This window comes from Dermacentor albipictus, chromosome 2 (genome assembly GCF_038994185.2).
Source record: "Dermacentor albipictus isolate Rhodes 1998 colony chromosome 2, USDA_Dalb.pri_finalv2, whole genome shotgun sequence".
Taxonomy (NCBI): Eukaryota; Metazoa; Arthropoda; class Arachnida; order Ixodida; family Ixodidae; genus Dermacentor; species Dermacentor albipictus.
Genome location: NC_091822.1, coordinates 122318092 through 122332451, shown reverse-complemented (window position 1 = coordinate 122332451; position 14360 = coordinate 122318092).

Genomic DNA, 14360 nt, shown 5'->3' with positions numbered 1-14360 from the left:
GCACGCTCGATGATGATGATGATGATGATGATTATGACCTTACACTATGACTTGCACCTACACTGGGGGATTGGCCAAGAACTGTGTGCTTGAACTGTTACTTAATGTTTGAAGTAATGTATATCAGATAAAAAAAGATTGAAACGTGTAGCCGCAACCGGCGTCGAAGACGTCCCTGTGGCTAAAACTCAGAACCGACGCTCCGAAAGTTAGTATTATTTCTGATGTTAACGTTAACACTAATTTAGCAAGCGGAATTTCTAGAAGTCTTTTTCTGAATAATTTATACCGGCGACATAACAAAACATGGTGATCTGGGGATTCTGTTTTTTGGCAGTATTGACACAGGGCGACATCGTGAGACCAGTCCTGTGTAAATATAGGTTTAGTGGGGGGACACGGCAGCGTAATCTAGACTGACGTATCGGCAGAGCCCTCGCTTGGATTTGACTGATTTCCATGCGCTTTGCTGCGTGCACGCACGGTGTTCCCTCTATCCCGCTTTCCTCTTTCTGTTGCCCCTTTCCCTCCCCCCTGTATAGGGTAGCAAACCGGACGCTCGTCTGGTTGACCTCCCTGCCTTTCCTCTCTTTGCTATCTCTCTCTCTCTCTATCTCTCCGATTGTCTTGATGGACACCTCTAGATTTCCTAGGGATATTTGAGGCGGAGCAGCTCTGGGCCGTCCAGCGAGCCCACGATGCGGCCAGGGAGTTAAAACTCCCGGTCCCCAGGTTGGAGCAGCCCGCTCTATGGGGCCTAGCGCCACGTAGCTCGCAGGACCTTCGGACCTTCGCAGGACTGCAGGAAAGAAAAGTTATTCCATCCATCCATCCACCGTCCATCCATCCATCCATCCATCCATCCATCCATCCATCCATCCATCCATCCATCCATCCATCCATCCATCCATCCATCCATCCATCCATCCATCCATCCATCCATCCGTCCATCCATTCATCCGTCCGTCCATCCGTCCGTCCGTCCGTCCGTCCGTCCATCCGTCCGTCCGTCCGTCCGTCCGTCCGTCCGTCCGTCCGTCCGTCCGTCCGTCCGTCCGTCCGTCCGTCCGTCCGTCCATCCATCCATCCATCCATCCATCCATCCATCCATCCATCCATCCATCCATCCATCCATCCATCCATCCATCCATCCATCCATCCATCCATCCATTTCTACGAATTGAATACTTTCGACATCTAATCACTGTTATGTGAGCCACTGCCAAAAGAGCCGGCAGTATCGGTCCACTCAGGGATGTTAGAGCTAATGAATCCGTCGTTTCAATTAAGTGTAATCCACAGTGACCTGGTACGCATAATAGCTTGACAAAATTCAACTGTGGAGGAACTGACGTTAGAAACGTCTTTAAAGTTGACGAATTGGATGGAGCTGTAAGCGAAGTACAGACAGAAAGGACATCTGGTATAATAACAGTACTGATGGCTTTTCAAATAGAGTTTTCTCAGCGCTAGAATCAATGCCGAAAGCTCGGCTTCAAAAACGGGAATGAAATCTGGCTCAAAGAGAAAGACCAGCCAAGCGAAAGCGAGAAGATGCCTACGCCCGTCTTATCGTTGTTCACTGGAGCGTCTGTAGCTATTATGTTATTTGTTTGTACGTGTGCAAGGTAATCTAGCAACAGGTTATTTAAGAACCTGACTGATTGAAACATGTTTCCGGGGGAAGATGTAATCAAATTCAATCTTAATATTCTGTTCCGATTCAGTTGATGGAATTACCTCTTGAATGTTAACATTTAAACTATCTAATTGCTTTTGTTCAAAAACGACCTGTGAAGTGTGAAAACTTGGCCAACGAGCAAGAAAGAAGGAGTGTGGATCATTTATAAAGACGTATAAAGACACGCTCGCTTAACCGTACTTTCACTCTCATGTTCCACTAAAACATGACCAATAATAAAAGAAAATTGCGAGAAAGGTTGTGAGAGCGTGCACAGATTGCGTTGAGACATTTTTTTTACTGTATAGTTATACATAGCGTGGCCACTAACGCTCGTGGGTTTGAGTCACGTGTTAAGACGACGACGACCACCATCATCACCACCACCACCACCACCCACCCGATTCATGGCCAATCCCCCACTGTGGCTATGTGCCACGGCCACTCAGCACAACAACAACAACAACAACAACAACAACAACAACAACAACAACAACAACAACAACAACAACAACAACAACAACAACAACAACAACAACAACAACAACAACAACAACAACAACAACAACAACAACAACAACAACAACAACAACAACAACAACAACAACAACAACAACAACAACAACAACAACAACAACAACAACAACTCTGTTACTGCATGCGTAATCGTGCGCATTCTGGGTCAATTTTCCCTTTTATGCTGGTTAGACCGTGATAATTTCTGGGGCGACATTTGTACGAGTCCGCAAAAATTTACCCTGTACTTGACTGTCTAACACACGCTTTGAGAAGATTCAAATTGCGTTGGGTTAGGTGTTGTTTTAGAAGCACTTAAACTGCCTGCAGGCATATGTACAGGCCTCCTCTTCAGCATTCATGATAATCCACTGTGGAGCATAACACAGAGGCTCTGGAACCCCAAGAGTGATTGATTTTACTCGTTAGTTTAATTGCCAATACTTAAGATCCAAAATATCAGAAGTCCCGAGGAGGAGGTCACGAATAAAAAAATAAGAGACAGAAAGAGCAAGGGTAGTGCGACGACGCAGATGATGCCCCCTCACATGTTTACTCGTGCACTCTACATACAGCGAAACCCATCAGAATAACTGCACTCCAAATTTGATTATAACTGATATACGCTTTAGACAAAGCCCTTCCGCCCACCCTGGCCTGCTTCCCCCTATAGGATGACACAGCAGGAAGGAGAGGGGCGTGAGCTCCAACTTTCGTTGAAAGCAAGGCACCATGGTTAGTACACGTGTGTACTAGCGTGGCGGGCGTAAAACGATGGCTTTCGTCAGTACCGCCAGGAAGCGCAAAGGGATAAAAAGAAAAAGAAAAAGAAGAGGGACTTTGATCCTTCACTGTCTGCCGCAGGGGCAATGTTTGAGCAGCCAGTTAATAGCCGCAACGAAGCTGAGAGCAAAAAAGCGGCTTCCTCCTACTCCTTTTCATCCCCTAAACTCTCCGGCCGTTTGCGAATCTGCGGGAGCCGCCGGTTTGCCTTCTTCCCTCCCATTGTCACGCCGCAAGAGGGGTTCTGCAGCCTCGCACTCGGCTGTAAACGACGGCCCGGCGGTGTTTGCACTCCTGCGTTCGCTCGTGCTTGTGAGTGTTAGTGGGCGTGTGTGTGCGCGCGGAAGCGTATATACGCCCGGGCGAAGTAGTGCTCGGTATAGCCTAGCGTGTTTGAATACAGCTGCTGCGCAGGCCTGCCGCCGGCGTTGTGTGTATCCTAGGCTCGCTAAACACTCTGCGACGCTTCTCGCGAAAGATGGCTCGAGGCGGCCCGTCGGCATCGAGGGTTTTCTTGGCCGAGCAGGCCTTTCATGTGGCGTGCGAGTGAGCGTGCGGTTGGGTATGTGCGCTATACAGAGATGTCGACGCTGTGGCCGGGGGAGTGGGGAAAAAGAAAACGAAGAGGATACGATGAGAAGAGAGCATGACGCCGGGATGGAATGTCCCTCTTGGAAGAAGAGGGATTTTTTTTTCTTCAGCTAGCTGGCGGTTCATAGAAAGCGTATTTCTTTACCTCTTATAGCCTCGGAGAAGTGATACGCTGAGTAGTCTTTCAAGTCTCGCTTGTATTTTACGTACATTGCCACGTGTTGTTCGGTTATTATCCCTTGCACGTATCGCGTGCGTCGCACGCTTCCGAGAGATTGGTATGCTCTCTGATATACCTGATATTATTGTTTGCGAAGCAGAGGTGCTGCATTTTTTTATTGCTCTTACTCTTGATGTATCAGGTACACAGGGAATGTTTTTCTGCAAGCGTTGTACAAAGTACAGTGATCGAAAGCTTGTGCAACTCGCTAGATCTGTACCGTGAAGCAAAATGTGTGGCGAATTCGTTCGGCAGTTATTGTGCAAACTGTAGTGATCGAAGGCTTCTCAAGCTCGGTGTATCTACGTCTTACTCCTATTCTTGAAGCAGCAAGAGTGTATCCTGAAGTGCCGACCAATGCATCAGTTTTGCAGAGGTACAGAAACCGGTCAATCGCGGTGTGTTGCGGTGTACGATAGATACATATAATTTTACAACGACCCTGTTTGCGAAGAAGGCTCCCCGTGATTCACATCGACGTGTAGATCGTTCAACAGAGTTGCGTTCGCCTGGACTGCCCTTGTTTTGTTCATGTACTGCTGTACTGGCGTGAAGAGGTGTACGACCCGTTGAACGGAACTGTGGCGAAATGTTAATGAACGAGGAGCGAAGTGGTACTTCTTTCAAGAGCGGGTATTTTACGGCGAAGCTGTGCACTGCTGGGGTTCCATGTATATTTCGTGTTTGTGCGTCAACAATAATATCATTAAAAGAAAAGACGAGCGTGGGCCGATCCCGGGGATAGTGTAATATCGGGGCGACCCGCAGCGGGATTTAACCAGGTTTCAAGCCCTCCGCCAATACTACTACTACTACTACTACTACTACTACTACTACTACTACTACTACTACTACTACTACTACTACTACTACTACTACTACTACTACTACTACTACTACTACTACTAATAATAATAATAATAATAAATCAAGATGCATTGTTTCATGTCGATGGGTATAGTGGACTCGTTTGCGAACAGCATATGGACTCACGAGGCACTGCCATATATGCAAAGCATAAAATGTATGTACACCCATACACCCTTGTGTCCCAAGAGGACGATGCCACGACTGTAGGGATGTTCGTGTCGTACAAACGAAAAACGGAATTGTGACATTCACTGCGTGTGTATCTCCAGGCACGCGCAAGTGCGATATCAAGAAGTTCATGACCACGCACTTTGCATGGGTTAGCCGCGAGGACACTACGCCTGTGATCATCGTTGGTTACTTCAATGTGGACATTTCACAACCAGACAAGAAATGGTTCACTCAAGTGGTGCTAGAAGAGTTTGATTTGGAGCGCCACACGAATCTAAATCACTCAACTACTCAGCGACGGTCGTGTAAGGATTTAAATTTGGCCAGGAATCTGTCTGAGGTTGGAACCGTACCACCTAGTGTATATCCCAGTAATCACAAAGCTATCGTCACTACCATTACCAAATGATAGAAATTTATGCATGTACCCTTGTCTAAGCCTGTGTGAGGTGCTGCAGCTTCGCTGGTCATCCACCTCGACAGAGTGGAATGGTTCCTTATACTTTTTAAAAATATACGCTTGCGAATAAAAGTCCAAAAAACAAAATAAAAGAAGCATGTCGTTTTGGGCACGTGACTGATGCGATGAGCCGTTGTCCGAGCTGTGGGTGAGAATAAGCGTATTTGAAGTAGGGAGAAGTCATTCCTCTACAAGCTGGTGGGTGTACTTATTTTCGGTAGTGTCATGAAGGCTGAATCGCGACGAATCATGACAGGCTATGTGGTCAGTAAGAGCGAAATTAAGGCTTGAGAACTGAAAGAAGCACACTCGGCAGATTTCGAAGGGAAAGCGTCGGAGAACGTAATTTCTGCATTGTTATTCGATATTAACAAACGTAGGGCCGTCATAATGCAAGGATTCCGTTTGCACGATTTTATTGCTTTTTTTTTTATTGAGATGAAATTTTAGGAGAGGTTGGCGCCTTTATGGTGGCACCGGCTACTCCTTGTCACTTGGCAAAGGAAAACAAGTTTGCGTAAAAAGGGAGAATAGCGACACGAAAGATGGCACTCAGTAGAACACTCAGTAGAACACTGGATGAATAAAAAATATACAGTCCAACAGTATATGAGTCGCAAAGTTCTGTGCATAAGTCCAGTCCACGTACGCATATATAAAGTCAGATATTTAGAACAGTCAGAACACTCAACACATGTAATGCACTGCAAGTACAGAACAGAATTATACATATTGCATAAAAGTTGCGATCGCCTCATAAACCAATTATGAATCACGAACAACGTTTATGTTACTCATTTAGCGCATTCGGATCAGCTGATGCCTAATATTTTCCCAAAATGTTGGTCTCCTCTAAAAACTTTTTCAGAGCAAGAAGCGCTCTTTTTTGAAGGCCCGCAGTTGGCCATGGGCCAAGTATTTTTTTAGAGTGAAAGGTCTTCTGTCTAATATCAACAAATTTGCTTGCAGTACCCTTCTTTGTGGATTGTATTTAGTGCACTCGAGGAGAAGATGATGCACATCTTCGTCTGTATGGCCACAAGAACACTGTGGACTAGAGACACGTTTTATCCTGTACAGGAAGTGTTTAGTGAATGCAGTACCAAGACGCAGGCGGTGTACCAATGTTTCAAATTTTCTGTTGTCTCTTAGATTTCCCGGCATTGTTAAGTTTATACATGGGTCTATGAAGTATAACTCAGAGTTTTTAGTTTGCTGATCAAACCAGGTAGTTTTGCTGAGGCGACAAGAAATCTGTCTCAGGAGCAGACGGACTTCACTACGCAATAGAGGAAGATTGGTTGTCTCCACGTTATTGTGCGCCCGATTCGCAGCTGCGTCCGCTGCAGTATTTCCAGGAATATTGCAGTGCCCAGGTATCCACTGGAATGCAATTACGTGGTTCAGTGCGCTTGCTTTTGTAAGTTCTTTGAGTGTCTCATACAATAGCAAAGTGTTCAAAGAATTTTTCTTATTGCTCTGTAGTAATGTGAGAGCGGCTTGCGAATCGCTAAAGATAACCCATTTTTGCGAATGTTCTTTTGATGCTATGAACCGCAAAGCACACAGGATTGCAAACAGTTCTGCCATGGTGGAAGATGTCACTCGGGATAATTTAAATGTTTGTTCTAGCGCTAAATGTGGAATGACGAATGCTGAAGTCGAGGAGTTTTTATGACACGAACCATCTGTATAAACGTGTATGTACTGGGGATATAAGGAGTAAATTTGGAAGAGTGCCAGTTGTTGGGCGGCTACTATGAACATGTCTCTCTTAGATATAATCCCGTCAACCGATAATTCTATTTTAGGACATGTTAACATCCAGGGAGGGTAACAAACATCCACTTTGCATATTTCAAACCTTGGTAATAATGCTTTATGTTCTCGAATAACATCGTGAATTTTGCTTTTGTTTCTTTCGGTAAGCGCGAGGTTTAATGGATGATTCTCGTGTTGGGTTAAGATGCGATAAATATGTCGGCATGTTTCAACCGTTCGTATGACTGGAAATGGTGGGTGACGAGCTTCAGCAATTACTAAAGAACTCGAGGTAGCCTGCGGAACCCCAAGACACACTCGCAGCCCTCTTGCCAGTAAACGTTGAAGGCGCTCCTCAGAAGATTGCGATAAACCATGGAGAATAGGAGCCGAGTAAGCAATTTTTTGTTTTATGAGTGCGTTATGAACTTGTAGTAGCGAAGAGACTGATCCCCCCCACGTTGTACCTGCGAGTCGCCGAAGTACGTTTATTACTGCATTGGTCTGCTTTTCAATTGCGCGGATGTGTGAAGCCCATGTTAGCTGGCTGTCAAGAATAATTCCAAGAAATTTATGCTCTTTCACGCACATCAAAGTTTGTCCATTAAGCGTAAGTTGGAAATTATTCAGCTGTCGTCTAGTAAAAGGAAGTACGGCTGTCTTTGCGTATGAAAGACTCATGCCTCTTTCTTTTAAAAAGGTGTCGATAATGTCAAGTCCCTCTTGCAGCGTTGTTTGAATGTCTTGTATATGAGATCCAGAGGCCCATATGCAGATGTCATCTGCGTACAGCGAATACTGTAGACCAGACGGGAGCTTTAGTGGCAAGGCTGCCATGACGCAGTTGAATAAAAACGGACTGAGAACACTGCCCTGCGGAACGCCCTGTGTGATGCTGTGATAATTACTCGCGCCTTCGATTGTTTCCATAAATATTTTTCTGTCTTTCAAGAAATTTGATACCCATCGTAGTGCTCGACCGTGTAGGCCAAGCTCTAACATACCAGCAAGGATGTGTATGTGACTTACAGTGTCGAATGCTCTTTGAATGTCTAAAAATACTGCTACTGTCACATTTCCGCAACTTCGTTCATGTTCGACGCATGTGGAAATGTCTCATACTGAATCCATTGTACACCGATTTTGTCGAAAACCGGTCATGTAATTGGAAAACATATTTGTGTGTTCACACCACCACTGCAGTCGACAGTCTATCATCTTCTCCATTAGTTTGGAAAAACAGCTTGTGAAGCTGACGGGTCGGTAGGAGTCAAGACTAAGGGGAGTCTTTCCTGGTTTTAGTACTGGAGTTACCCGGGCTAATTTCCATGAATCTGGCAGAGTCTCTCTTATCCAGATGTCATTAAATATCTCCAAAAGAGCCATTCTTCCTACAGGACCTAGGTTCTTTAACATCGTATGTTATTGCTTTCATTACATTCACCGTTGCTGGTAGGCCCATTCTGGTGATAGAATAAACACGGATAACTGGCGAAACGCGGAAAGGAATAGAATCGGAATACAATCGTTACACTATCCCGGTCTAGAACGGCGAGCAAAGTGACGCTGTCAAGAGGGTTAGAAGGTGTGAACGAGGCTTCCATGTGGAATCCGACGCGTTTTCCAACCCTTCTGACCACAGCACTTTAGCACTTTAGTCCGCACTCTGTTTTTTCTTTCTAATATGCATTGACTTCCAAATTAGGCTGTCGGCGTATTATGGGACGTCTTGAATTAAGTAGAATCTGCAAAGTCTGGAGAAAACGACGATCCGCATGTACTCCAGTGGTGGCATCAGTGTATCTATTTAAATGAGTCAGATGACACAAAAGAAAAGAAAGAAAGAGAAGGCGCGACACTAGTACAATAACTTCGGTGTAGAACCGGGAGAGGAACAAAAGAAAAGTCAAAACACTGCACAGGGTATAAGAAAGTAAAAATAAGAAAATACGAGATGGGCCGTTAAAAAATATAGCTATATAGTTGCGGCGAGTCACTTGAAAAAACAAAGTAGCAGCCGACTTGAGCTTAACTCATCAGCAGACTTTCTTTACATCTTCTTTGTTTTGCCGACTACATCATAAGAAATGTCAGATTCATAAAGAAGTTTATTTTTATTTTTTTATTTATTACATACTGCAGACCACATTGTGGTCCTTGCAGGACGGGCAGACATTGAGTACAAGACATATACAAGATACGTTCGTATACACTCATAAAATATATAAACTTTACAATGATATATTGCTCACAGAAACATTTAGTAAAACGATCAAAACGCAATACCTAAATCAAACAATGGTGCAAACAGAACGATGTAAAATAAGGCAAGGGAATCGCACATCAAAGGCAAGGGAGTTTGAGAGCCGAGGACCTGCCCCGCTCATTCAACAGGAAGAACACATTCTATGCAGAAAAAAATAAGACAATAAAAACTTACATAAAACACAGTCACACGTTGTAAGAGGCGAGCAGCGAATTCCATTCAGAAATAGTTCGGGCAAAGAAGGAGAACTTATAGCTTTCTGTCCTAGCATAGATAGGTGTCAGTGTATCCGAACGATGTGTCGTGTGTACCTAGTGGAGAGATGACTTACATATAGTGAAGGGTCCAGAGCCAATTTGTGATTATTTGGATTATGTAAAAAGTCTAGCCTGTGTTTCTTTCTTCTTTGTTCAAGCTTAGGAATGTCGTTAGCCAACATCAACTCTGACGGGGATTCCGAACTTTTGACCTTAGAATAAATAAAACGAACAGATTTTCTCTGTATTCTCTCAAGTTTGTTAACATTGACTTTAGTATAGGGATCCCATGCAACGCAAACATATTCAAGTTTTGGCCGTATATAGGTTAGGTAAATGAGCAGCTTAACGTTTGAAGGGGCATTTCTTAGTTTGTGTCGCAGATAGGTTAGCTTCCGAAAGGCGGAAGAACTTTTGTTGTCAATGTGAAGGTTCCAAGAAAATTTATTAGTGAACGTTACACCAAGGTACTTGTAACTCTCAACTTGCTTTAATGAAACAGATCCCATTTGATACGTGTATTCCAGGGGATTCTTTTTACGTGTTATGCGAAGAGAGACAGTTTTATCTATGTTTGCAGCGAGTTCAGTTATTTATGGCAGAAAGTCGGCAGGCACGTAAGCGTACAATTTTTCTGCCTTGAAAAAAAAAAAGGAAGCATTCGCGTTAGTGTTCACCTAGCGAAGAGCACCAACTATAGAACGTATTGATGTGCAAATGTCTGTTCAACATTGCAAACAGGACTAACCACAAGCGCATTCACGAAGTCATCGTATACGCATCAGCGCACCGACAAAAATAATGAAAATGATTCAGTCGAGGGTAATTTTCAGGCACGAGACGCATCAACGAAAGGCTAGCAGTGCAGAATTCGCCTTGTGCCATGAGCCGTATATTCGCATCAAACATAACCCGTCAAACAGCACTGCCCTTTGTATCCGGATGTCTATTCGACCATTGAGACATATTTTAAAATTTTATCAATGAGCCTATCACGCAACGAGAAAAGGAACATAAAAAAATTGCTCCCCCTTCAAATTTTTTTATTCATTCGCCGCAGCTCTGATGCTTCCTCGGAGCGATCGCCCAGAGGTGGCAAACGAGGACTCCTCGAGAAAAAATAAACAACAACAACAACAAAATGTGCAGCGTGTTTCGTCGTCACCGTCTTGCGAAGTATCGTTAAGCAGAAAAAAAAAAGAAGAGAGAGCCAGAAAAAAAGTCGTGGTCATCTCTCCGCTGCCGACCAAGCTCGTTTCGCGACGCTACGTTATACAGCAACTTGTTCGCGGTCATCGCGAAACGCCTTCCGCTCAAACATTATTGCTTCGCCTGTACAGTCTTCATCTTTTTCAAGCATTTCGCGCCATCTCAAGGTCCCCTTCCTTTTCCTTGCGCTCCGGCTTCCCCGCATTGGACGGTATTCCCCGCCATCGTGACGAGGTCGTTACGCTGACGACGCACCTCGACGATAGGATTAATGGCGATGCCCTCCACTGCTGCGTCTAAAGCCCCTACTTTGGGAGACTGTAACGATACGTCATGACCACCAGCGTCCCTTAGTGGAAACTCGCGCATACTCGTGCAGAACGAGTCGAGAGCAAGGAATTTTTACAACGAGGTGTGCTGCGGACGCTCGGCTCGCTTCGGTATCTCTGGATTCTCCTATCGGTGTCTGTCGTAACAAATATAGGTTCAGCGCATACAGGTTCGAGCCTGTACGTATCACCTGCTTTTGCCACGACCATCGCAGATTGGTAAATATAGCGAATTTAGCTTCAACTGGCCTTCTTCATTTAACCAAGCGTCATAGCTGCTTGTGGAGGGCACCAAATTTCCGCGATGATCACTAATACAACGATTACGAAAAAAAAAAGAACTGCGATCGATCTATCCTTTGGAGTTGATTGGCGACGTTAATGCGATTAGCCATCTTTGTTATGATGGGTGTGCAAATAATTATGTCAAGTTTTCCACGCTATGATGAGCTTTCTGATAATTGTTGAATACCGAATGCCATGTCCCCATGCCATCCGGAAATCTCGAGACCTTACGGGCACATGCGTAGGCACACGAAGCGTCACTGCAAACTCGCTGCCAGCGACAATGCCGAAATATACCACGATGCAGTATGACTCGTCGCAATCACTGCACCCAATTCGAAATCCCGTAGCTACCCCCGCTACCTCTACTATTATGTCTGCAAAGTTCGTTGCAACGGCTATCCGTCAAGCGGCCGCACTCGATGAGGAGGTGTCCATTACGGATGGGGACTTGGGGGCTTGCCAAGGATGGGTACACACTATATCACCCATGGAGCGCCGAAGTTGTCTGTTCGGGCACCTACTCTGTGACAGGTACCCAGTGACCCAGATGTCTATTTGGCAAGACAGCAGCCAGCACATACCAAGTGGCCCAAACTGGTAGACGACTTGGGTCCCCTAGGTATGCGAAAGAAGTCAGGCACACATCACAAACTGGGTTCGAGAGAGAGAGACAGAGAAAAGTTTAATGATACGAAATGCAGAGAGGTCGGCCTGAGGTACATTCCTCTAGCCAGCTACTCTGCGTTGGGGGAAGAGAAAGAAAGAAAGAGGGTAGGAATAGGAACATGATGGATGACGATGACGAGAGGAGGAGGATGTAAAACATATAGGAAGCAATTTGGTCTACTGAAAGCCTATAGTGCAGGCCCGTACGTTATTAAAACAAGTCAGTAAGGCGTGGATGGCCTTAGAAGCCTTAAAACTCGATTTGACATCTGATCAAGGGTCTAAAATAACGTCCTCCGACAACGGTGGCCTACCGAGGTGCGTAAGGTCATTGCTCAACTTTTGTCGCTCTTCTACGTACTGAGGGTGTGAAGTTCCGAAAGAATGCCAATCGCATAAAAAATCAGTAATAGAGCCATTCAAGTCGTCTCTCTACTATGTCTACATCAACCACGGCGTGGTCCGCGTGCGTGAGAGAGAGAGAGAGAGATGAAAGTTGACCAGAGATAAAGGCTACCCAGAAGCTACCCAGATATTTCTGGCCGTCTACACCATACTGGAAAAAGAAAAAAAAAGCGGTAGAAGAGATGAGGGAGTCAGGAAGGTACTGAGGAGGAAAGAAAGTGAGGAAGGTACTAATAGACCACATAATGCTGTCTGGGTACCTTGTGGCAGCTTATGTGATTTATGTATACTTGAGCTACTGGTGCTCACACTCTACCAGAACACATTCGTTCGTTTTCTCCGGATTGGCTTACTAGTGCCACGGCCACTGAAAAAAAAGGAAAAAAATGGCTGTGGCTTAGGTAAGGTTAAGCCCAGGATGCGAAGCATACTAGCCTTTATTTTAGTTGTTGAACCACTGTTTAGCCTGGTGAACTGCTGTTGCTTGGCTATATTTGGTTCGGCTAGACGAAGAAACAACTCATGCGTTACTGCTTCGCCTTCAAGAGTGGAACGCGACAGCGTTCCCGTCGACCCGCCAAGGGGTGTAAGACAATGGGCTACAGGGCAGCGACTACGCGCCCCGCATTGGACGCGGTGAGCGTCGAGCAAAGCAGCGTTCGGCGCGGCAACGAAATGTGCGCCTGAGCAAGAGACGCACGCCTTAGAAACAGCTAGTTTCTAAGGCAACACCGCATTCACTAGAGGCGCCTTTGTACCGCTTTGAAGCATCGTACTCGTGGCTCAGTGGTAGCGTCTCCGTCCCACACTCCGGAGACCCTGGTTCGATTCCCACCCAGCCCGTCTTGCAAGAGTTGAGCCAAAGCCACTTCTCCTCTGTCGTGACGTCACGGTGTCACGTGGTTTCATGGCGACACCGCCGCGCCTGAGGAGCTGGGTTGAGCTCTCGTAATATGCTTCGCATAAAAAAGATAAAGAAAAAGAAAAGAAACTGCTGTCATCCGTCGCGGCACCGCCAGTTGGAGACTGTTGTCTGGGATTGACATAGAAACGCGTTTCGAACGCCCTTGCCCGTGTAAACCGACGCGTTCGTCCCCGAGAGCTAGCGCCGTTGTTCGGCCCATCGAAGCGTCCGAGAATGCAATTACGGCTAAGGCGTTCGCTCCCATTGCAGCCTGCCTGAAGTGGCAGGCCGCGCCTACTTTTATTTTATCCAGCGGCTGTGGTAGCGCAGACCTACACAGCAAACGTCGGTCCTTGCGCTATATTGTTGGTCGATCTCACCAAACACCCTAAGCTGTCTGGCAGGAGAGGCACCGGGAATGACAAACTGCTGAAATATCGAGGCACGCGCAAAACAGAGCCGCTTTTTAAAATATAAATTGCGTGGTTTAAACTGCACAGTGGGCCACGAGGGGAGCCGGAGCGGAGGGGCTGTGGATTAATTTTGACCACCTGGGGTTCCCCAGACCTCGCTCCGTTGAAGCACGGGCCGTCCTTTTGGCCCATATAAAGTCTTGCAGCGGACTCCTGTCGGAAGTTCTTCACGACATGCTACATGTGCGTGGGGTATTTTGTGAGTGTACCGTGACGCCTACAGCTATCGACAGGGGATTGAGACAGCGCAGTGTGCCTACTTTTGCTTTCGCAGGCCGATTTCAAGTCAGCCACATTTTGCAAAGTGTGTCTCAAGCACACCCATCGCATGTCACATAGAAAGCTGTTTCCAAAAAAAAAAAACCACAACCGTCGAAACGCAGTGAGCTCCTGTGAAACTCCCATATTCAGGCGAGAAGATATCCGAGGGCCTCGGCTTTATGTCACTCGCATATATATATATATATATATATATATATATATATATATATATATATATATATATATATA